The sequence below is a fragment of the Malaclemys terrapin genome, chromosome 10 (genome assembly GCF_027887155.1).
Source record: "Malaclemys terrapin pileata isolate rMalTer1 chromosome 10, rMalTer1.hap1, whole genome shotgun sequence".
Lineage (NCBI taxonomy): Eukaryota > Metazoa > Chordata > Testudines > Emydidae > Malaclemys > Malaclemys terrapin.
Window position 1 is genome coordinate 79,086,188 of NC_071514.1, and position 24,091 is coordinate 79,110,278.

Below are 24,091 nucleotides of genomic sequence, written 5' to 3' on the forward strand. Positions count from 1 at the left end.
CACTTATCTGAATAGGCCTCCCTGATACAGACTAAGCATCTTTGGGGTCCTCCAGGCTCTGCTTGGCCAACCCTCCCGCATGCACACCCACACCCAGTCTTTGGCAGAAAATTCTCAATGCTCCTCACAACAGGACATGGTCCAGTTTTCTTTTGTTCTGAGGATTAGGCTAAAGTGACTGAAAGGAGACGAGACCAAGGAGGCATGAGATGCTATGGAGAAAGTGACAAACTGGCTTTAAACCACCTGATCCTGGTGGGAGAGATGGGTAGCTCATTTAAGGATCCCTAAAGGAAAAACTCTAAACTTACACTACCAGAAATGCCACACTCAGTCTTCAGAGGTAAACCAAAGAATGACAGACTATCTGGTGGGGTTTTCTGCTGCCATCTGCTGGTAGAAAACACTATTTGTGTAGGCTGGTAACTGAACAAAACTGTAGCAATTGAAATAATGGCACTGTGTTATCAGTTGATAAACCCCAACACCACTACTATCCTTACGTTATGAAGCAAGCCATATCACAGTTTTTTTCTAGAGCCAATAAGAGGCCCCAGTACTAAGAGATGGTGTCTGTGCTGTGAACAAAGCAGTGAACGAGAATTATTCAGAAGTTGAACTCGGGAGCAATTTTATCTACTGGTAGAACAGTTCCCCCTCCCCCCCCCCCCCCCCCCCAATCTTGATTTTCTACGAATCTTTAAACTGTTTGAGAACACACAATGAAATCCCAAATTCCAACAGGTGTTGACGAGATAAGAGAACCTGTGGGTTAAGAGACATTTTGCCGCTCATTCCCATTAACATGACTGTTCTTGGCACTTCGTTCATCTAGTTGGGGCTTTCAGGTAGGTATCACGGTACCGTGTACTACAGTTTCCCTGGCAGCAAACACACAGAATACAAATACGTATTATTCTCCTGTTGATGGCACACCCACACCAACACTCCAAACAGACAAGTGAAGGAATCCCAGGAACTAGTGGTCTTTCACAGACTTTGTTCTTAACACCAGGAAAGTGCCCTCAGATCATGCTTTACTTTCCACAAGAGATCAGGTTCCTTTATAGGGCAGAGGATTTTGGCTTGGATTAGTTTCTCACTCTGATAACGTTTCTCACGTCTGCCATTATAGAATGTGCAAGATGGCACCAATCTGACTATTCCAGTACAAAAGAGAATCTGGACTATGAACTCAAAGAAAACATCCAGAAACCATTCCAGCATAAATAATAGATTTCCATCTTAGAGAAACAAGATGGGTAAGGTAATAATCTTTTACTGAATCAACTAAAGAAGAGATCTGTGTAGCTCAACGGAAGCTGGTTCAATACAAGATTACCTCACCCACATGGTCTCTCTAATATCCTGGGACCAACAACGCTACACCACCACGACAAACAGGTTTCCATCTTGTTTTTTGTGATAGTCCATGGCTATTTTCAGTTGCAAGAGGGAGAGGAAACACCGAAGACAAGGTGGCAGCCAAGCAAACCAAATGACCAGAGAGCAGTTGCACTCAACCTTTCCAGAATACTGTACCTCTTTCAGGAGTCTGATTTGTCTTGCATACCCTCAAGTTTCTCCTCACTTAATTCCTTGCTTACAAAATCAGACATAAAAATATAAAAGTGTCACAGCACACTAGTACTGAAAAATTGCTGACTCTCATTTTTGCCATATATTTATAAAATAAATCAATTGGAATATAAATATTGTATTTACATTTCAGCATATAGTGCCGTATAAACAAGTCATTGTCTGTATGAAATTTTAGTTTGTACTGACTTCGCTAGTGCTTTTTATGTAGCCTGTTGTAAAACTAGGCAAATAGCTAGATGAGTTGCTGTACCCCCGGAAGACTTCTGCGTACCCCAAGGGGTACACATACCCTAGTTGAGAACCACTGCCTTAGAGTCTAAGTTATGTGATCACACATGGTGGGGCAAGGAGGTGGGGGGGGGTGGGCTGGTGCTTTTTTTTTTTTTTCTCCTTTTAAAACCACAAGTCTGGAGTACCTTGCTTTGAAGAGTTCAAACTTGTCATAGGAGAAGTTTGTGATGTTTAGATATAATTAAGTTGACACAGAAGTTAACTCCTGACAGAGAGGACCTGTAAAAGTCTAAATTAGGACAGGTTTCAGAGTAGAAGCCGTGTTAGTCTGTATCCGCAAAAAGAACAGGAGTACTTGTGGCACCTTAGAGACTAACAAATTTATTAGAGCATAAGCTTTCGTGGACTACAGCCCACGGATGCATCCAAAGAAGTGGGCTGTAGTCCACGAAAGCGTATGCTCTAATAAATTTGTTAGTCTCTAAGGTGCCACAAGTACTCCTGTTCTTTAAATTAGGACAGCTCTTCTGCACAGGAACCACCCAAGACACTTTAGTCTCTAGGTGCTTTGAAAGTCACATGTGCCATGTGTCTACTCCCATCATGCACCAGTACAAACAGATGCTCCCCCCACATCTCAAAACCCCATCACCAGAGTGAACAGAAGATGGCACATTGCACGTTTGTTTTTTTACATACTAGACAATAGCTTGGTTATCACACCACCTAACAACTCCTGTCCTTCCCATTCCCAGTTCCCCAAACTCCCAACTTCAAATATGTATGTTTTAATATGAGCTCGGAGCCCAAAAAGTTTAGTCCTTTAGGTAAAAAGGGTTCCTTTTTGATATAAGAGCGGATTGCTCACTGCCAGGGTGGAAAGGTGATCTATATTACAGACATGAAGGATGCACTCTTACGGAGGGCAGAAGGAACACCGTTGAGAACTTGTTGCCAGTCATTTGAAAAGTGGTACACGTCAGTCCCTAGGATTCTACTTTACCGGTACTACTGTAGACAAATCGCAGTAACGGCAGTAGGCACAGAAAGAGGAAGGAAACAGTTAAAGTATATCCAAGCAACTAGCCACCTTTAGCACCTGCATAAGAAATACAGAGGCAAAACAAAGAATGAACTTCAAAGTCTAAAGCACATATTGAATCTCAGCACTAGAGACTCCGCTAACTCCCAGCTAGGAAAACAAGCCTTAGCTACAGGGCAGTGTGCAAATACACAGCTGCAGAGCCCATGACTGTAGACAAATAAGCATGATTGAGAGTTGAAAGCAGTGTTTTCAGATCAGTAGAGCAAGGATCTTGCTCAATACAAATTTAACAGCACCAGCAGTATGATTCAATGCTCTAGGAAAATAGAGCAGTTTTTCCTCAATGTCACAGTCCACCACACCCAGAACCACTGCACCAGACAGAACACCCCAGTTTAAGTAATTGAGCCCAATATCAAATAAAAAAAGTGAATGGTTCTCTTTGCGACACACAAGAGTTAATGTTGCACACAGGGCATAATTAATAACCTACTGAGGAGGACTCTGACACTAACTGTTGGCACTACTGGGGGAGGAAAATAGCCCTTACTATGACTATTATCTTTTTAACAAAGACAGCATTGTGTCACTCTGTAGACACGGCATAAAATTAACCAGCCCCTGGGCTGACAGTTGTCACTGTTTAGTATAAATATTCTCCTGTTTAAGGTCTTGTCTACATTACAAGTTGCTTCATTTCAGCTTGCACTGATACAACTGATTAAAGCAAGATGCAACAATGTAGTGCATCCATACTAGCGATAGAGGCACATAGTGTCAACAGGCCCTGCACAGTATTCCCTGCTAGCAACGCAGGGCCTGTGGATTGTTGCAATTACCCAACCTTGGCTGCTTTCGGAGTCTGCATGCAGCTAACAGGCAAGTGGCTTGTCAGGTGACAGCCAGCGCTCAAGCTGTCAAAACTGCCACCAAAAGGTGGGCAGCAGCATTTTGGGATTGCATGGGGAGGACTAATTGCATCATTGTCACTGCCCCACGATCACTGCAAAAGAACCCCCAGTGACACTGCAGTGAGTACTCCATGTCACAGTAATCTGTTTTGCTCAGAGGAAGGACAGGCGACTGCAAGCACCTGTGTGGTGTTTTACAGGTATGCTAGGGGTTGCAACAGTATTGGCAACATGCTTTAGTGCAGAAGAGCTTTCAGAGAACTTCTCCCAAACCCCATCCAAATCAGTCAACAACAACTTAGCTAGTCCTATTCCCACCTCCGCAACATGACCCATCTTGCTGGGAACTAAAACATTGGTGTCCATATCCGAAAGTTACTGCTCAAGGCAAAAACCTAAAAACCAGGATTTTATTCTCCATAGCCAGCTCAGTTTCACCCAGAGGGAAAACTCTTCCAATTATTTCACGGGGGGTGGGGGAACCCACATAGAGTGGACAAGTTTTTAACATCCTGAGGAGTAACGGCAAGCAGATACACAGACAGATCATATCTCAAGCAAATTTAAAGGAGGCAAACCTACCCTCCCCTATGGTAGAACGACACGTGCACATACATCCAGAAAAAGAAGGAACTTTGCCATCCATTACATTTTTTTTCATTCTGAATTTCACTGCCATGTACCATCAAAACAACTTCAAGAGTAAAGGCCAGGCTCAGTGCTGCGCCAACTTTTTCCATCTTACCACTTTTCTTTTCATGAAGGGCAGTGATCAAAAAGCCAAAGGTGAATCACTCTAAAAAGGTAAAACCAGACTTTCACCCAGAACAAGACATTCATTAATATCCTAATAAGGGTTCATTTCAAGAACCTACAAGCATGGACGGACAAGTTCCACCAAGTGGCATGAATAAGAAATTGATGAGTTTGTAGTGCCAGGCTGGCAACAATTCAATAGGCAACAAAGATCAAAGAACCCTACAGTTTTACACTGAATGAACACGGTCTTTCACTGCATGAAGAGTAAGAAAATGAGCAAAACAACATGAAAAAAAAGTTACACTGCACCCTCATTTGCAGGACTTTAGTTGCAAGGGAAGTATAAACCTACTTATAACCAGACTAATCATGATCACCACCACAATTACAATATAGTTTATTTAAAGGATACTAACAAGAGGATTAAACCTGTCCAAAAAAGAGATAAGAAATACACAGAAATATGGCAGCCAAGCTATTGTGTCCCTGTACTCCCACCAACACAGGAGAAGATTGAACTGGGATTTGTATTTCACTTCCTTTAGGCTAAAAACCTTTGATAGGATGATGCACAACTTGTACCATGATTTTGCAGCCTCTGTGAGCAGCTTACAGTATATTAAAGGAACACCATTAAACAAACAAACAAAATGGAATATCACTGAAGCACCCCTATACTTCTTACATAACCAAGATGAGATTAAAGCGTTATTTCTCTATTTCTGTTTGTTTACTCTGCCTATTTGACAGCAATGCCTGTCTAGCCAATTTCACTGTATAGTCAGCACCCACTACTGTCTGTAGGACTTTCACGCTGAAATAAGGGAGACAAAAAACATCAATAGAACAGTGTGATTGTAAAACCACAAAGACTCGCAGGGCACTTAAACAAGTGTAGTACCTAAAACTACTTTTAATTTTTTATACCGATTAGACTTCAAGTTGGCAGTGTCCCTCTACTTACTCCTAGACTCATAGGTGTACTTTCCAGTCATGGTCCATGCCTAAAGACATCATGATCTGCAAAGCTTTTTGCTGTCCCAATTAGAGCTAAGAGCTGAAGAATCTACTCTAGTGTACTAAATATGTGGAGATCATTGATTACTGGAACTTCTGAGGACTGTCAAAAATCCTTATGAAAAATACCATGAATTTGCAGTGGTGACTTAAGTTGAATTAAAAAAAAAAAAAAAAAAAAAAAAAAGGAAATTCCAATGATTACAACACAAAGAAATTCTGCATGCAAGGGACAGAACTCAAAGTGCCCTCCCCAATTCTTCTCTGCCTCCCCCTGCTTGTGTTGGGATGGATATGTTCAGATGGCACAAGAATTTAGAGGGGAACTCTGCTTAGTTATTTTTTATAAAAGTGGTCTTTAAAAGTGTAATTTAATTTTCTGTATTTATGCAGTTTGGAGCTTAATGCTACTTGGACAGATGTTTCTAGACCTTTTCATGTTCTGGCTCTAGCACAAGGCTGCAGTCTTTGGGTTGCAAATACTGCAGGGAAGATAGGGAATGTGGAAATCCGAAGTGTTTTGAAGAGACACCAAGCTCCCCACACAACAATTTGAGCCTAAGCTACCCAACAATATAGCTCCCTTATATCAACAGAAAAGGGTCAGCTCCCACTTTTTCCCTGTAGGCAGCTAACTTGTTTTCTGCTGTAAAGCTAGTTGAATTTTTGGCTAATTTCAAACCGTTAAAACAAAAAGAAGCTACTTTAATAATGCATGAATTATGACTAAACACACAAGAGGCATGATTCACACTATAAAAGACAGAACAGCAGCCCTTAAACAAACAAAAAATAAAACATGACATGTTAAACTAGCCTGTCTTAACGTTTTATGTTTTAGATTGAAATTTCTTTGCAGATTTCATTACATAGAGCAGCACCTACCAGACCACGATTGCTGAACAGAGCTAGGTAGAGGTTAACGAAAGCTCCCCATGTTAAGTGATAGCTTCACAGGCAAAGAGTCCGACAAAAGCAAGCATGACAGGAAATACAGTGCACTATTGTATCCGATTCCTGTTGCTACATAGACATCAGCTATCTGCTGCTCACCTGGAACTCCTGGATTACACCTTTCAAAAGAGTAAAGCCAAAGTTTACAATTTAGATCTGCAACATTGTTTCTGTTGGAAATACACTTGCGCAGAGGCCAAAGGACAGCAGACGCACTGGGTGGGGGGGAACACTATGAGAACACTGGCTCCAGTTCAGTAAACACTGTCCTGTCCTCTAGGGCAGTGGCTCTCAACCTTTCCAGACTACTGTACCCCTTTCAGGAGTCTGATTTGTCTGGCATAACCCCAAGTTTCACCTCACTTAAAAACTACTTACTTACAAAAAAGTGTCACCGCCCACTAGTACTGAAAAATTGCTTGCTTTCTCATTTTTATCATATAATCATCAAATAAATCAACTGGAATATAAATATTGTACTTATTTTTCAGTGTATAGTTTATAGAGCTGTATAAACAAGTCATTGTATGAAATTTTAGTTTGTACTGACTTCGCTAGTGCTTTTTATGCAGCCTGTCGTAAAACTAGGCAAATATCTAGAGGAGTTGTACCTCCTGGAAGATCTCTGCGTACCCCCAGGGGTACACGTACCCTGGTTGAGAACCACGGCTCTAGAAGTTATGAATGTGTGGACAAAGACTTCCACGGGCAAGGCCACTTTGTTTCCAGTTGCAGCACAGCTTACTGCTCTTAAAAAAAACCAATTAGATAGTGATAAAAAGGGTATAAACTATGATAGCACTGAAACAATGCCTCTTTTACGTCCACCATCATTTAACCATATTTCTCCAAGGTGTTCTCTCCATTCACTTTTGTTACTAGTAATATCTATGATCACTAGAGTTTAAAGATTAGCTAAAAAGTAAACAACGTTCCTCAGAGAGCACTATGAATAGACAATTTTCCTGGAGAGAGAGTTTTTGCTATTTGTATGGGGTTTTTCACATATCAACCAAAGGGGGACGGAGTGGGGGGGGAGGACACTTAAAAAATTTGGAAAGTAATTCTCAAGTCACAAATATTGGCAGGAGGACTCAGAGGCAGGTGTATCTAATACTACTTTTAACTCATTTTGAAACCGAGTAGCTTTCAAAGTTGACTGTGCCTTTAAAGTTACTTCCTCTGTTACCACTTGTCAAATTCAAGTACTAGAAGTTTCATAAGAAGGGCCAAACTGGGTCAGACCAATGGTCCAGCTAGCCCAGTGTCCTGTTGTCTGAGAGTGGTCAGTGCTAGCTGCTTCAGAGGGAACGAACAGAAGAGGGCAATTATTAAGGGATCCATCCCGTCATCCAGTCCTCGCTTCTAGCCCAGGGGTTCTCAAACTGGGGGTCGGGACCCCTCAGGGGGTTGCAAGGTTATTACATAGGGGGTCGTGAGCTGTCAGTCTCCACCCCAAACCCTGCTTTGCATCCAGCATTTATAATGGTGTTAAATATATATTTAAAAAGTGTTTTTAATTTATAAGGGGGGGGTCGCACTCAGAGGTTTGCTATGTGAAAGGGGTCACTAGTACAAAAGTTTGAGAACTACTGTTCTAGCTGTTAGGGACAACCAGAGCATGGGGTTTCATCCTTGACCATTCTGGCTAATAGTCATTGATGGACCTATCCTCAAACAAAGGCTTTCCAAACAAGCTAAGTCAAATCACCCTAATGCCCTAGTGGTGAGGTTCTGTATTGTTATGTTACTCTGGCCAGCTGAAGAGGAGAGTGCTATGTTGGAAAAGCAGTATGCTCAGCTCCAAGGATGAGGGAGCCTTGGTCACTCAGTCCATAATGCCATGGTGAGCCCTAGCTAGAGAGATGGTTACTGCAATTTGAGGCCTTGTTTTTGTTTGAGAGTAAAGTGAAGAACCCCAGATTTTGCAAGTGAAGGATAACTCAGCATTAAGATACTGTATGGAACATTAATCTGCAACAGTGGTTCTCAACCCATGGCCTAATCAGCGCACAGCTGCAGCACATGACATTCTCATGGCCATACAGGCAGTATATATATTGTGTGGAGGCGGCCCACAAAAACCACCACAGAACTGCATATGCGGCCCACAACGGTAAATTGAGAATCACTGCCCTGTACACTCCAGAAGAGAATTTTAACTTGCAACTTCCTTGCCTGAGATAGAGCAATAGAATCTCAACCATTCAAACCCTTTGGACCACACCAAATATGTTGGGATAATCAAGTCATGCTGGCAGTCCACTACAGGGATTGTTCAGTTATTAGAAATACAACTGTACTGGAATATAGGAGTAACACACACACACACGGTGGTGCAAATGGCTCCTGAAATAGCTCACAACTCATCTTTCAATCAGTTGTTTTAAGAAGCTATTTTGTCCTGAGGCTGGGGACCAAAGAAATGCCATGTAAAACCAGGTGATTTGTTGTTTCAACATGCTGCATTACGACAGCCATCAGTTTTTCTTCTAGTTTTCATTCTTGCAGATTAGCTATGAACCTTCACATTTAGTGACTTCTAATGAAATGAAGATAGGCAGACAGCCTCTTCCTGATTCAGAGAAACACCATTAACTGGAAGTTAGTAGTTACTTAAAAACTCATTCTTTGAAACTTGAGTAGGCGTCAGGTGCTACACCTGCCTGTCAGTGCCACAGCCAACTTCTTATTGGACATTGCTTTCTTATTTTTAATCCATTTCATTCTTCCTCAATGTGCAAAAGGCCCGCACAAAGAGCAGGGGACACTGACTGGCTGGCTACAGAAGGGCCACAATGAGACTACCAGTATATAAAGTACTAAAACACACAAAGTAAAAATAGTGCAGAGTATTTCCTCTTATTTGTTTTATCAGTTTCAGGAATCTTCAGTGTTACTTGTAACAAGAATAGGTACAAAAATCCAGCCATAAATGTGATTTTTAAACTACAGTCGAACACCTTGGATGCACATCTTCAAGAGCCCTGAAGGCTGCTTCGCCAGCTTCCAGCCTAGGCTCTTAAGGCGGAAGCGAGAGGGATAGGAAAGAGCCCAGGGTTGCTGGCTGAACTAACCCCAACATGCTGCAGCTGGGAGCCAGAAGAGCTATTTGAGCAAGAGCATGAAGTGATGCAGGCAGCTGGCAAACTGCTGTCGAGAATCAGGGCTAAAAGTAGCAGCTCATGGAAGCTGCAAGGGAGAGATCAGCCCCAAACCAACAGGTGCAGCCAGAATCTCAGAGCCACTTTAAGTTGACAGCAGCAGACAGAATTGGAGACAAGGGAGGCAGGGAAACCAGTTGTACTACAGTGAGCTTAAGGGCTTCACATGGTACTCCAAATGTATGGCAGCTGAGCAGGGAATGAACCCAGTGGACTGAAGAACCCAAGAGAGAGAACGCTAAGCAGCACTCAGGAAGATCCGATTTAGACATGGATCCATCTATTACGCACTAACCAGGGAGCGTCACTAAGGGTAGGTCTACACTACCCGGTAGTTCGACGGCAAGCAAATCGAACTTCTGGGTTCGACTTATCGCATCTTGTCTGGACGAGATAAGTCGAACCCAGAAGTGCTCGCCGTCGACTGCGGTACTCCAGCTCGGCGAGAGGAGTACCGCGAAGTCGACGGGGGAGCCTGCCTGCCGCGTCTGGACCGAGGGAAGTTCAAACTAAGGTACTTCGAACTTCAGCTACGTTATTCACGTAGCTGAAGTTGCATACCTTAGTTCGAATTGGGGGGTTAGTGTAAACCTGCCCTAAGAGCAAACAGAGAAGGGGAGTGCATGTTGTGTTATGATTGGAGTTACCACAAACAGTTTCACTTTCAAAGGGCTGGTCTACACTGGGGGGGGGGGGGGGGGGGGGAATCAATCTAAGATACGCAACTTCAGCTACGCAAATAGCGTAGCTGAAGTCGAAGTATCTTAGATCAAATTACCTGGGGTCCACACGGCGCGGGATTGATGGCGGGGGCTCCCCCGTCGACTGCGCTACCGCCGCTCGCTCTGGTGGAGTTCCAGAGTCGACGGTGAGCACGTTCGGGGATCGATATATCGCGTCTTAACGAGACACAATATATCGATCCCGGATAAATCGATTGCTCCCCGCCGATACGGAGGTTTGTGAAGACGTACCCAAAGAGCTGGAGTCGGTGAGCATATGACACGGGTTGGATCACAGAAACCGCCTTGGGAGCTGCCACCTGATGTGCCAAGACTACCCCTGCTCCTGTTCTCCCTGCCGGCTCAGGACTCCAGTACCCTGTCTTGCTGAGCCAGACACTCCCGTCTGGCTCCAGACACTCCCGTCTGGCTCCAGACACTCCCGTCTGGCTCCAGACACAGACCCAGGGTCTGAATCACTTGTCCCAAAGCTGCAAGTTTACCTGAAAACAGCTCACAGTAGTGTGCTTGTCTTTAGCACTCAGATGCCCAACTCCCAATGGGGTCTAAACCCAGATAAATCCGTTTTACCCTGCATAAAGCTTATGCAGGGCAAACTCAAATTGTTCACCCTCTGTAACACTGATAGAGAGATATGCACAGTTGTTTGCTCCCCCAGGTAATAATACATACTGAGTAAATTACTAAATAAAGTGATTTTATTAAATACAGAAAATAGGATTTAAGTGGTTCCAAGTAGTAACAGACAGAACAAAGTAAGTCACCAAGCAAAATAAAATAAAATGCACAAGTCTATGCCTAATCAAACTGAATACAGATAATCTCACCCTCAGAGATGCTTCAGTAATTTTTTTCTCAGACTGGACACCTTCCAGGCCTGGGCACAATTCTTTCCCCTGGTACAGCTCTTGTTGCAGCTCAGGTGATAGCTAGGGGATTCTTCATGATGGCTCCTCTCTCCCTTGTTCTCTTCCACCCCTTTATATATCTTTTGCATAAGGCGGGAACCCTTTGTCCCTCTGGGTTTCCACCCCCCCCCCTCACTGGAAAAGCACCAGGTTAAAGATGGATTCCAGTTCAGGTGACATGATCACATGTCACTGCAAGACTTCATTACTCGCTTGCCAGCACACACATATACAGGAAGACTCACAGGTAAATACAGCCATCTGCAGACAATGGGAGTCATCAAGATTCCAAACCATCCTTAATGGCCCACACTTTACATAATTACAATAGGCCCTCAGAGTTATGTTTTATATTTCTAGTTTTAGATACAAGAGTGGTACATTTCTACAAATAGGATGATCACACTCAGATTATGAGCTTTGTAATGATCCCTTACAAGAGACCTTTTGCATGAAGCATATCCCAGTTACATTATATTCACTTCTATTTTTATAAAACCATATAGACCGCACAACGTCACTGCATACCCCATTCTTCACGAACAGGAACAGTTTGAAAAGAGGTAGAAGGCATGACTTTCCGTGGCTCAGTAACAATGATCTTTTATTGCAGTAGCTGGCCTGCTTATCTTGGGCGGGGAAAGGAGAGTTTCAGGGGTCAATTTGTACAGTAATTTTTAAGAGAGGGTTCAGCGAAAGCTGTTTTTAGAACAAGCAGATGTTCTCCTGAAGCTTTTGAGACCCAAACATTCCAGTATTAAAGACCTCTGCGTGAAAATGACAATTGATTTTCATGGTTTTTGTCTTGCATTTCTTACAGCTGACAGAAAAGGGGCAGAGGTAAGTAAACAGGATTTTAAATGATTTAATAACTTAAGAAATGTTGTTAATCACACAGTGGAGAGGTTAGTTTACAACATATGATTTAAGTTGGCAGTGACCCTTTAAAAACCAGTTGCATGCTAATGATTATACAGTACTTTTTTCTAAAACATGCAAACCAAAACTGTAGTTAGTTAATGGTTGCAAGGGTTGTTAGCGACCGTAGTATCTACCATAGTGCATTCATAAACTCTTCTACTAGCAGGGATGCAGAACTACTTCTCCATAATGCATGTTATGCCATCTTTACATTGTACAAATCACAATAGTATCTAGGCTCCACATACAGGTGTTTTAAGCTTCTGTATAATTGTGGTAAGCTATAGCAAGCCATTTGCTGGGGTGAAGACCTTCCAGACCATCTCTGAGTGAGATGGTCCAAGGTCGGGTTACATAAAGGCCTCAAACCTGTGGGGGTCTGACAGAAAGATTTAAAGTGCAACCTCTACATTTAAGCAATTAACTGTCTACCACTTTTACCGTCTTTGCTGGATCACTGTAGTTTTGTCATCCTCCCTCTGACACAGCACACATCAATGTGTGTTTGTGCATAGCCACTGGGATCTTGATGGAGAGGCTCTTCTGGCTCCCTTGGGGAAGATGGGGCAGCTAGGCAGCACTCCTCCATTTAAGACTCTCTCTTCATTGCAGAGTTAACACAGATCTAGTTCAGGTGCAAGTGGCCACATTACAAAGCTATACTCAAGCATGTCCATTTAACAGCATCCACACTGGTGCTGCACTCACTCCTGTGAGGCACTGGGATTTCTGAAGGCATATCCTATAGTTCTTCACACTGCAGCAAGTGAGCCACTCAAATTCTTTTCCAGTGAATTGTAGAACTTGTCTTTTTTCTGGCCACCTGGGGGAATTGTGGGAAGGTGCTAGAGGACTATCATTACTTTTAATGCAGGCTAAACCATGAAACTGTAAAATGGGCTGGTTACCAGCCCAAGTGCTTGCAGCACACTGGCTTTTTACCCCAGGAAGGGCCAGCTAGCTCAGGTGTAAAATACCACTATCAACTGAGATTTTTTGTGTGTGCAGATGGGAGTCTGATTACAGGTAACACCTGAGTAAGAGCCTAAGTTAACTCTGCAATGAAGACAAGCCTTTAAGTATCTAGTGACCTAATGATAACCCTGTATTTCACACTGTATTGATATTTGGAGAAGTACACACAAATGATGTGCTGTAACTAAAAAGTTGGTCAGAGGTAATCTTGTTGGAATAACAATCTGAATTTATTAGTGTTCATTCAAGCGCTAATGATTCCTAATGATTAGATACTCACAAGAACGGATTGTGAGGCCTCTTTTTGGCAAGGGTGTTTTGTTTTATTGTGCAATGGTCCTTCTGTTCTCTGCCCTCCACTCATCTCTGCTCAGGAGAAGCCATGATTGCATGTTCTCATAAGCAGAGAGAACGGCTGGCAGGCAGGATGGATTCCCGCAGCCCCTGGACCATCTTGAGCCCTGTCACATGACAGTGGCCAGTTCAGGGTGTTTTTTTATTATTATTATTAAGTATGTGTCAAGATACCTGAAAGCACATGTATTCATATATGAAAGACATAGGATTTCACATCCTTACTCAGAACTGAAATAAGGATAACTAGCTAGTGGCCCATCTCAGAAGTGTTCTGTATTTTACATTACGCTTTTCTGAGGTCTCTCTGCTTTACGTACTCTACCACTAATTAAAAAGCCCATAAAGACAATGAATTCTCTGCTGACCAGCTAAAATGCTTTGAAGGCAGGCATTGCACATCTGTGTTTCAGTTCTACAGAGGACATTTAGTCCACCAGTTAGAATCCAGCAGTTTCATCTAGTCAAAAATAAACGCTCTGCAAATATAAGGGTCACTACGGATGAAGCTAAGAAGGTTTGGCTGCAGCCTGTGCAAGTTTGGTTTGGACAAATTATTTCTTTTGCCTTTGTTTTTGAACCCCACACCTCTGTCTCTCACACATCTGAAATGCCAAATGCAGTATGTTTTCATCTAGTAAAGTGCAAAAATACTGCAAGGGGATTTACAATTGTACTTCATCAAACAGCCTAGTAACTGTTTAGAGCAGAGCCACAAATGAAAAACAAAATCTGTTGAGTGCTCTGTTGATGTGGTATTAAAATTAAGCCTACATTCTAATAATTGCAAGCCTACTTATACTATAACTGATCCAAAGGGATACCTGTTACTACACAGTTTAGCCTGACCCACTACAATACAATTCCAATGTATGCTGTAGATAGGCCTTTAACCATGTTCTGTAGCAGAGCTAAAAACCTATGAATCTTGCCAGTTTCCCTCATCTGCTGCTGAAAACCCTACAAGCAGCAGCAGAATAGAAAATCTTATGCAGCTGCAGGTTCTCTGTGTAGGGGGGAAAAAGGGAAGGGAATATTTATTTTTCTCCCTTTCAGTTACACAGCTGCAGCTGCCTCTTCTCCCTCCAACCTCCCCCCCAAAAAATTGCAGGAGTCCTCTGAAACAACAGCAGACTGAGGTTGACAACTTTCTGGTCAGCTTCCCTGTTCTGCTGCATGTAGTTGTGAACATTAGACTTTGTCAGTTTCACTCACGTAGCCAGCTTAACCCACTTTGCCACCAGGGAATGTTTTGTACTAGAGCCCGGGTAAATGCATGTTTTCAAATCCCGGTTCAGTCTTAGTCTTTACGTACCTTATTAAGCAAAAGTAACCTGCAAGAAGCACTGGAGAGCTGTTATTTTCTCTCACATCAAAACCAAAAGTGAATCCGCTCTTCTTAGGAATGTTACCTAGAGGCTAAGTTCCATTTCCAGCCCTGCAATGGCTTTGGGAAGTCACAACCTGTGTCTCACTTGCCTCTGACTGAGAAATGGGAACAATACTGGCCACTTCCCAGTACTGAGAATTTGTTAGTGTTTATAAAGCACTTTCAGGTCCTCAAATAGCAGGTGCTACAAAAACAGACTAGGTTTACTGGAAGTCACTTGCTGTAAAGTTTCTTACCACATGTGATTCAAAGAATGAATGGAATCTATAGTAGGTAGACATGTTTCTGAATTATAGTGCACAGAAACATCAAGTCAGACCTCTACAGACCTTAGTTAAAAGCTTATCAAAACAAATGTTAATTCACCAAAAAACTTGTTTTGGACTACAGTTGCTCAGCCAACCCACAGAGGTGAGAAGTCGGTGTGAATGAGAATGAGTAACGCAGTGCCTGTCTTCAGAAACCAACTTAAAGTATCATACATCACAATGATCTTCAGAGCCCAAGCAGCTGGCTACACCTTTGACTCATCAACTTTCTTACATTTCAGGTTATAAATAATGACAATGACAAACCTTAAGAACAGCCTTAACATGACCGACAAGCATCATGGACCCTGAAATGTCAGATTTTCATGAAGATTTTCATGCTCAATTTACATTTCCCCTGGCTGAGCAGTGCAATTAGAGAACTCAAAGAGAATAACCCAGCTGAACTGCCTCAGTACTAGCTCTGCCACCCCCCATTAACCACCTCTCATTCTCACAACCACCTTCAAGTGCCTCTCTTGTCAGAAGACTGACCCTGTATGCCAGCTGTCTGAAGCTAGCTATCTTGGCAGGAGACAGAAACAGACATAGGAGCATTATGCCTCAGGGAATAAGTAACAAATTACACTAAATTCAATACTTTCTCCATTTAAATGGACATTTATAATGCCTCATGCATGTGGAAACAAGACTTGTTAGAGTGTCAACAGCACAGAAAACTACCTAGGAGAGGGAACCCTGACAGGTACAAATATTAACTGTCCTTTAAAAATAGTTAACATTCAGCGCAGCAAAAACACTGAATCTTTCATAATTGGAATGGGTTAGAAACTTGGGCTGATCACTATCAGTTTTCAGGACCAGTACGCCTTTCTAGGTATTGGACCGGGACTAGGGATCAGTCTGAAAATTCCACACTTAAGATATTGCAAGATAAATCAGCATGGAAGCCAGAATTCTACAAGAGTAATGCAAGAGTTCCAACAACCGAAAACAAGGTAATTTGAGCTCCACATCTGTGACTCAGATCAAGACTGTAAAGCATTCCATATTCTCTATGCTGCAATACTTCAAGAAACATGGCAAGTTATGGATAACCTGAACATATTAACTGTACATTTCTTTGCTCATCGGTTTCAGCCAGCTGCTTAACATTTTACTGTAGTTCTCAGTTGAGTTAGTTTTTCAAATTAGAGTTACAGACAGACATGTCATCAGGCGACAGATAACCCAATGAATTACATTTGCACTGAAGCCTATAAAAACTATCATGTCAATACATAACTAAAGCTTGATCTCATGGGCTAATAGATAAATAGCCTCCCAAATAAGTTGTATATTCCATGGCTTCTACTGCCCATGTACTTACTGTAAATAGCAAGGGATCTATTACAGTCTGTATAACTCCCATTTACTGTAATTGAAGTTATGTGTAGCAACTTCAGAATACATAACCCACCCACCCCCACAATAAAAAGGCCATTCGTTTAGTGAATGCCCATCTTTGTTAGTTGCCTGGAGGAGAAAGTCTAACATGATTTCAGAACACAAGTCCACTTTTTTGACCGATATCATTTAAGCCAAAACTTAAAAGGTTTCCAGATGGAGTCCACATGCAACATGTTTCTGACTGGAGAAATATTAGCACAGTTCCAAGTCCCCTGAAAAGAATGCAGCCTACTGCAAGCACTGAAACCCATTAGTGTACAGGAGTTAGCCTGCACTATTACACTGAAAGCTACTCAAAATGTCAAGAGTATTTTTCTAGATGCACATTTCAAACTAATGAATGGGAGTTTCTTCCAGACTCTGAAAACACCAACCAGGCCTCACTTCCTCTCTACTTTGGTGTTTGGGCTGTTTATTCTTATTAATCAGCTCCTGGCCACTCTGCAACACTTCCTGTCTCCTTTCAGTTGTTTCTCCAACTCATCCTTCAATTTCAATTATTTTACCCTAATACGAGTCATCGACTTTTGCCACTTAGAGACTATTAGAATGTACAGTGTATGTCCGACTACAAGACAGTGCTAAACATGCAACTATCGGCCATGTCTGTCAGATACCATTCTAGCACCCACCCCATTTCCAAACAAGACACAGCATCAGCCTGCCGTGGAATTTATAGCACCAAAAGAGTTTCTGAAATATAAGTCTAAGGGTATGTCTACACTACCCGACGGATGGGCGGGCAGCGATCGATCCAGCGGGATTGATTGAACGCGTCTAATCTAGACGCAATAAATCGATCCCCGAGCACTCTCCTATCAACTCCACTGATACGAACTGTCTAAATAGGTAGTAATTTGGCTTCAAGCTAATATTAGGCAGAGGAGTCTGGGAGGGTAGAAAGTAATGCGCAGCTAGAGGCAGGCGGAGTTGATGGGGGAGTGGCAGCAATCGACTCACCGCAGTGAAGAACTCACAGTGAGTAGGTCTAAGTACATCGACTTCAGCTACGTAATGTAGCTGAAGTCGCGTAACTTAAATCGATCTCCCCACAGTGTAGACCAAGGCTAAGATGGAAAGCGAGTCACAGGCTCTTTGTTGTGTTCATAAGCACCTAGCACAAAGGAACCCTAGTCATGGATGACAACCAAGGTGCTACAATAAATAAATAAGTAGTAATAGTGCACTGTTGTAAGCGATAATACATCCCACCCTTCCTCACCCCCGCCCCACTTTTAAAAGCACCCACTTGCACTCATTTATTTAGCTGTATAACAGTGATCAGCTTGACCAAAAATCATATTTAAAGTCTTTTTTGTGGGTGGTATAATGCTTTGCATCAACAGCGGAGGGCAGCATCACTTACACAGTATGGACTGAACCAAGCCATTACAGTTCTTCCACTGAAAATGGGTCTGAATCTTTTGCCAAGTGTTTGTAACCTCCTGTTGAGCAGAACTGCTTGTCAATATCTAGTCTCATTATTAAGGCTAAGATTTTGTCACGGGTATTTTTATAAAAGTCACAGACAGGACGCGGGCAATAAACAATAAATAACGGAAGCCTGAGCCCCGCCATGCGTGGGGCTGACAGCCTGAACCCTGGCATGTGTGGGGCTGAAGCCAGAGCCAAAGACGTCATGAAGATCTGTTAAAGTCACAGAATCCATGACCAAATCATATCCTTACTCATTATGCAGACACCCAGCAAATAAAACCCATTAAGATGTTTATTATGTAATACGGAAAGGCCCACTGAAGTAGGTAGGATTTTGCATAGCAACAGTACTACAGATGGAACTTTTACATTGATTATAGTATTGCAGATGTAATAGCTTTAAAGTTGGCCCTGCAGTTTTGCTACTGCCACAGAATAAGGATCCTGCCCTGCAGCTAGTACCCCTCCCCTCCCCGCATGGCACCATACAACTGTTTAAGAGCAGCAGCCAAAGATTTGAGTCAGTGGATATCCATTCTGTTCCCACACAGCTACTGAAGATTCCAGGGTACATTCAGACACCAGTTCCTCCACCAGCAGAGAGGCACAAGAGACAGCCTTCTAGGGAGGGGCGTAAGATATATCTTGTTGCTCTCTCTAGCCACTGAGGCCCATCTTCTCCCAGAGAGCTATGACTAGGACCCTACCAAATTCACAGTCCATTTTGGTCATTTTCAGTGTCATGGGATTTTAAAAATAGTAAATTTCATGATTTCAGCTGTTTAAATCTGAAATTTCACGGTGTTGCAATTGTAGGGGTCCTGACCCAAAAAGGAGTTGTGGGGGGGTTGCAACGTTATTGTAGCGGGGTTGTGGTACTGCTACCCTTACTTCTGCGTTGCTGCAGGGGGCAGCGCGGCCTTCAGAGCTGGGCAGCTGGAGAGTGGCAGTGGCTGCTGGCTGGGAGCCCAGCTCTGAAGGCAGAGCCACTGCTGGTAGCAGCACAGAAGTAAGGATGGCGTGGTATGGTATGGCCACCCTTACTTCTGCGCTGCTGCCTGCAGAGCTAGGCCCTCAGTCAGCAGCCGTCACTCTCCGGCTGCCCAGCTCCGAAGGCAGCAGCGCAGAAGTAAGGGTGGCCACCCTTACTTCTGCACTGCTGCTGGCATGGCGCTGCCTTCGGAGCTGGGCGCCTGGCCAACAGCCACCACTCTCCGGCCACCCAGCTCTAAAGGCAGCGCAAAAGTAAGGGTGGCAATACCGCGACCCCCTAAAATAAGCTTGTGACACACACCCCCACACACACACCCCACAACTCCCTTTTGGTGCAGGACCCCCAATTTGAGAAACTCTGGTCTCCCCTGTGAAATCTGTATTGTATAGGGTAAAAGCACACAAGACCAGCTTTCATAGGGGGAGACCAGCTTTCACGGTCCATGATGTCTTTTTCATGGCTGTGAATTTGGTAGGGCGCTAGCTATGACTGTCAAGCATCTACACACTGCAATGTCTGAGGAAGGGTAGGAACCACAGAACAGAGGACACTAAAAAAAGAACCAAGACTCTAGGATGAGGGAAGAGGGGGGAAGGATAGCTCAGTGGTATGAGCATTGGCCTGCTAAACCCATGGTCGTGAGTTCAATCCTTGAGGGGGTCACTTAGGGATCTGGGGCAAAAATCAGTACTTGGTCCTGCTAGTGAAAGCAGGGGGCTGGACTCAATGACCATTGAGGGTCCCTTTCAGTTCTATGAGATAATAATATATGGAGATATACCTATTATAAGAGTGAAGAAAGACATGAAAACCGATGCAAATTGCTTCATTTTGGCATGAAGATCATCAGCTTCTTTCAGCTATCAAGCTAACTATCTCAGCTATTTGGATCAGAGCTGAAACATTACCACCACCTACTTGAAAGCGTCCTGGTGAAAGACACCAATAGCCCTGTAGTATTTCGCTCTTACCTCTAGTAAAGAATGTGAGTGTGGATGAAGTATACTTCTCATTTTACATAAAGAAACCAGAAGGTATCAGATTGACAAGTATGACACAAAACTTTGTTTAAAAAGTTGAAATTTCACCCAGTTTTGACAAACAATCAAAAAGCTGAAGAGAAAAATGGACTGTTTACTTTTTTGTACTGTAGGTAGATTTTAAGATTTATAAAAAAACAAGACTGAAGCTAATCTACATCTAGTCTCAGCACATGCCACTTTTCAGACATTTACTGATACAAGTGAAGAGAGACAGTCATTAAGGTGGGGGTTTTCAAAAGGCACAAATGACAGGTAAGTGCCCAATGTTAGTAGCATTTTTTGCAAAATCTGCTGCAGAACTCTTAAGAAAGATGGCTCACAGTTGTAAAGTTGGCAAACCTATATTATTACTTTCCAGGAACACCAACAGTGTCTTCAGTGCTGTACCATCACAAGAGGTATGGCCCTGAAAAGCTTACACTCTAAAAAAGGCAGTGTTCTAATATAGCAGATTAAATATACCATATTGTAGATGCATTTTTGAAAATCTGTCTCCCTCATTCCTGGTGGAAATCAGTTAAAAGTGTAGTTCCAATTTTCACTGCTTTAAGTTCTAACTAGAGAAGGGTCTGACTTTAAAATACAAAGCGTCAAGTTACCTTAGGAACAGGACTCTCTTTTGAAACCCTGACCTTGCCTACAATCATTTGTCTACAGGAGGTGTAATTCCAATGGAAACAACTGCAGAAAAGTTAGCACAGGCCAAACACAATCATTTCCCCCATTGTATCATCGATTACCATGTGGCAGAGCTGCTAATGTCTGCTACAACTAGGCACTTCGCTTCCACCACTGCTCTCTCAGCCATGGAGCCAGCATTTGAACCCATGGCTCCCTTTAAATGAGAATCGCAAGGAGCAGCCAGGTTTTGGTTTTCACAATAGAAGCTCCTTTAACCCCCAAGCTTCCAACTCCGCCCGAAGCGTCGGTTCCACAACAGGAAACGAGGCGAGAAGCGGAGGCGAACTTCGGGTACTTCGGGGAGCTGTTCCAGGCCCGACTCCGGCGTGCTGCTGGAGCGGTTCAGAAGGTAAACACGCAGCCCGGCCTAGCCGAGGCGAGGCTGGGCAAAGCGGCCCATGGCCAGAGGGGCTGTTAGCTCGGTTACAGGCGGCCAACACGCACACGCTCGGCAGCTGCTAACAGATCACAGGCACCGAAGCAAATTCGCCGCAGCGATTGTAGCCAGAGCCGCGTGTCTCGTCTCCGGGCTCGGCGGCGAACGAGCCGGTCCCGTCCCTGCTGAGGGGCATCACGTCTCTTACAGACGCGCTCTGCAGCGAGGAGGCGGCTAGACAGGCAGCTCCCCTCCCCGGGCCGGGCTAGGCCGGCTGCGACCCCCCCGCAAGCCGGGGCAGAGAGGCAGTAACCGCCCCCCCCCCCCGCTCGGCTCCCGGAGGAGACACGCCCGTGACACGGGCCCCGCCAGGGGACAACGCCTCCTCCCCCCTGCCCGGGGGGGGGGGGGGCACCGGCCGGGGGGGGGGGGGCGTGACTTGCCCAAGGTCACGGGGCGAGCCGGGGGCAGTGCCGGGCATGGAACCCGGGCCGCCGCCGCCGCCGCCTCGCTCCCTTCGCTGCTCTGGGCCCAGCCCTGGCGCCTTCCCGCGGCCGGGGGGAGGGGGTGACGGGGGGGCTGGACGCCCGGGGGGGGGGGGCGGAGGGGAGCCCTGCCCGAGCCAGGCCCTGCCCAGCGGCGGGGGGTACTCACCAGCCCTGGCCGCTCCGCCGCCCCCTGGGCCGCTCCGTCCGACCCTCACCTCCCCCGACCCCCGCTTCATTTAGCCGCCGCGGCCAGGCAAGCTCCTCGCCTCCTTCCGGCCCGCGCTGCGCCTGCGCGACGCGCCACGTGACCGCGCCTCCCCCCGACCATAGAGAGGAAAGGACGCGGGGCGGGGAGGGAGGTGAAGGGAAAGGCGGTCGGCGGGGGCCCGTCTCCGGGAGCGCACCATAGAGATGGGTCGGGCTGGTCCTCCCGCCTCCCCCTATCTGCGGGGGAGGGGCGCGGGGTGGAGTTTGCGGGGGAGGGATTCAGAGCCCGGGGGAGGGGGGCAGGGGAAGACCCATGGTGGGAAGGGGGTCAGGGAAGAGCGGGGGGGGGGGGGGGGGGGGGGGGCAGATGGACCCACACCCCAGTACAGCCCTGGCGGCCCAGCATGGGGGGGAACTGGGGCTGGAGAGCCCTGGTTCTGGGCTGTGCTTCGCCCCCACCCTGGCAGGGCAGAGCCCCAGCTGATGAGGGGCCATCCTGGGGTGAAGCGGGAGCCTGGGGCGAGGGCAGGGCTGGAGCCTGGATGGCAGAGCCCATGGGGCCAGGGGATGCAGGGGCAGGCTGGCCTCATGGCTTGGTGCTGGTCAGATCACCCCTGCCCAGCAGAGCCCTGAGGGTGAAGAGGCTGCCACAGGCCATTGAATGGTCTTCAAATGTACCATAAATTTCCCCCTAGTAACAGGGGCCAGGGCGACTGCAAGATCCAGATATACCCACCTGAGATCCAAGGACGGAAAGGTTGGCAGTAACGGTCAGGGGGTGCTCACGACCCATGACTCACTTCATCCTCAAGGTGGTACCGAGCCCTCATGCCCTGCCAGCCCTTTGCACAAGGGTGAGTTTCACCCTCACTGAGCAGAGGTTCAGTTCCTGGTTGAATGCAGGCTATTGCTGGATGCCAGTCCTGTGTCTCAACCACCCAGACCTGTCCTAACCACCTGGGGGGCTGTTCCCCTTGAGACACTGGACTGGCTAAAGTGATCATATCTACTCCTATGAAAACAATACAAACGTCAGTATAACTATTGTATTAGAGTAGTGTGTGCTTACTGAAACAGTACAATACAGCGATAAATCACAGTGACTTTAAAACAACTGAAGATGGTGTTACATCAGGTAACAAAGATCAAAGAAAATAAAACTGAAATTAATAAAAGAGGAACAATCAGTTTCTATGAGGTCAACACACTAGTGAAATCATACAGTTCTGTTCTATTCCATCCCCTGGGCTCTATTCTTCTTCCTCCCCCACCCCATCCCATCCGTTTCCCTTGGCTCCTTTCTGCCCCTTCCAACCCATTCCCTTCCCAGGGTGAGCTTGAGCAAGTCACTCCACCACTCGGTGCCTCCGTTTTTTCATCTGTAAAAGGGGACTAATACTGACCACTATAAAACACTTTGCAATCTACTGATGAAAAGCGCCATATAAGGGCTAGTCATTATTACATGTAAACCAGAGAAATTCATAGCAAATGGCATTGCTACAATAAAGTAAAAATAAACAACACTGACTAGTAGGTAACTTTTGACTCTATAGGCTCAAGGTGATTCTGAATTAGCTTTCTAGTTCTCTAGTTATTTATGTTGCTCACATCACCACAGTATCTGAATGACTCATATTGAACCCAGTATAAATAACTGACTCCATTAAGACAAAAAGAACAAGGTGTTTATCCCCCACTTACCTGTAGAAGAAATAAACCTAAGCCCATAAACCCTGCTATAGAGAAGCATTTTGTATTTACATATAAACAAAACAAAAAATGCTGGTTATAAGGCAACCATTGTGCAACTCCAATCAAATAAAAAACTGCCACCTACTGGGCTCTAATAAAAGGACTATGATAAAATTGCCGGCACCCTCCTGGACGCTTCTATTACAGCCTTTCCTACAACTCTTGGAGGCTGGAAAAGTCTGATCTACATGCCCAGGAAATTTGAAGGGGTCTCTGACTACTAATGTGCAACAAAGCACGCGTAACCAGCAAAAAGACAAGTCATGCATGTCATGGTTCCTGATTTCCTATAAGTTAGTCACGCCGCCAATAGACAAAAATGGTTTCAACTGGATAAAAATCAGAATTCTAATGTTTTGCACTCAGTTTGCCCAGGTCTGCATGACCGTGCAAGACAGTGAAGAATCAGGCTCCTGGA

The 24,091-nt window shown here is 44.8% G+C and overlaps 1 protein-coding gene across 2 annotated transcripts in view; it reads right to left on the minus strand.

Annotated features, from left to right (window-relative positions):
- RNF216 (ring finger protein 216) overlaps positions 1-21,970 on the minus strand; it is a 126,022-nt gene extending 104,052 nt beyond the window's left edge. The window contains exon 1 of one of the 2 annotated variants that reach the window (XM_054041502.1): positions 21,878-21,970. The gene's annotated coding sequence lies outside the window, so the exon portion shown is untranslated. Of the gene's footprint in view, positions 1-6,450; positions 6,471-21,877 lie in introns of those variants that run through there. The other variant, XM_054041503.1, reaches the window with a different exon arrangement.
- Positions 21,971-24,091: the final 2,121 nt, after the last annotated feature.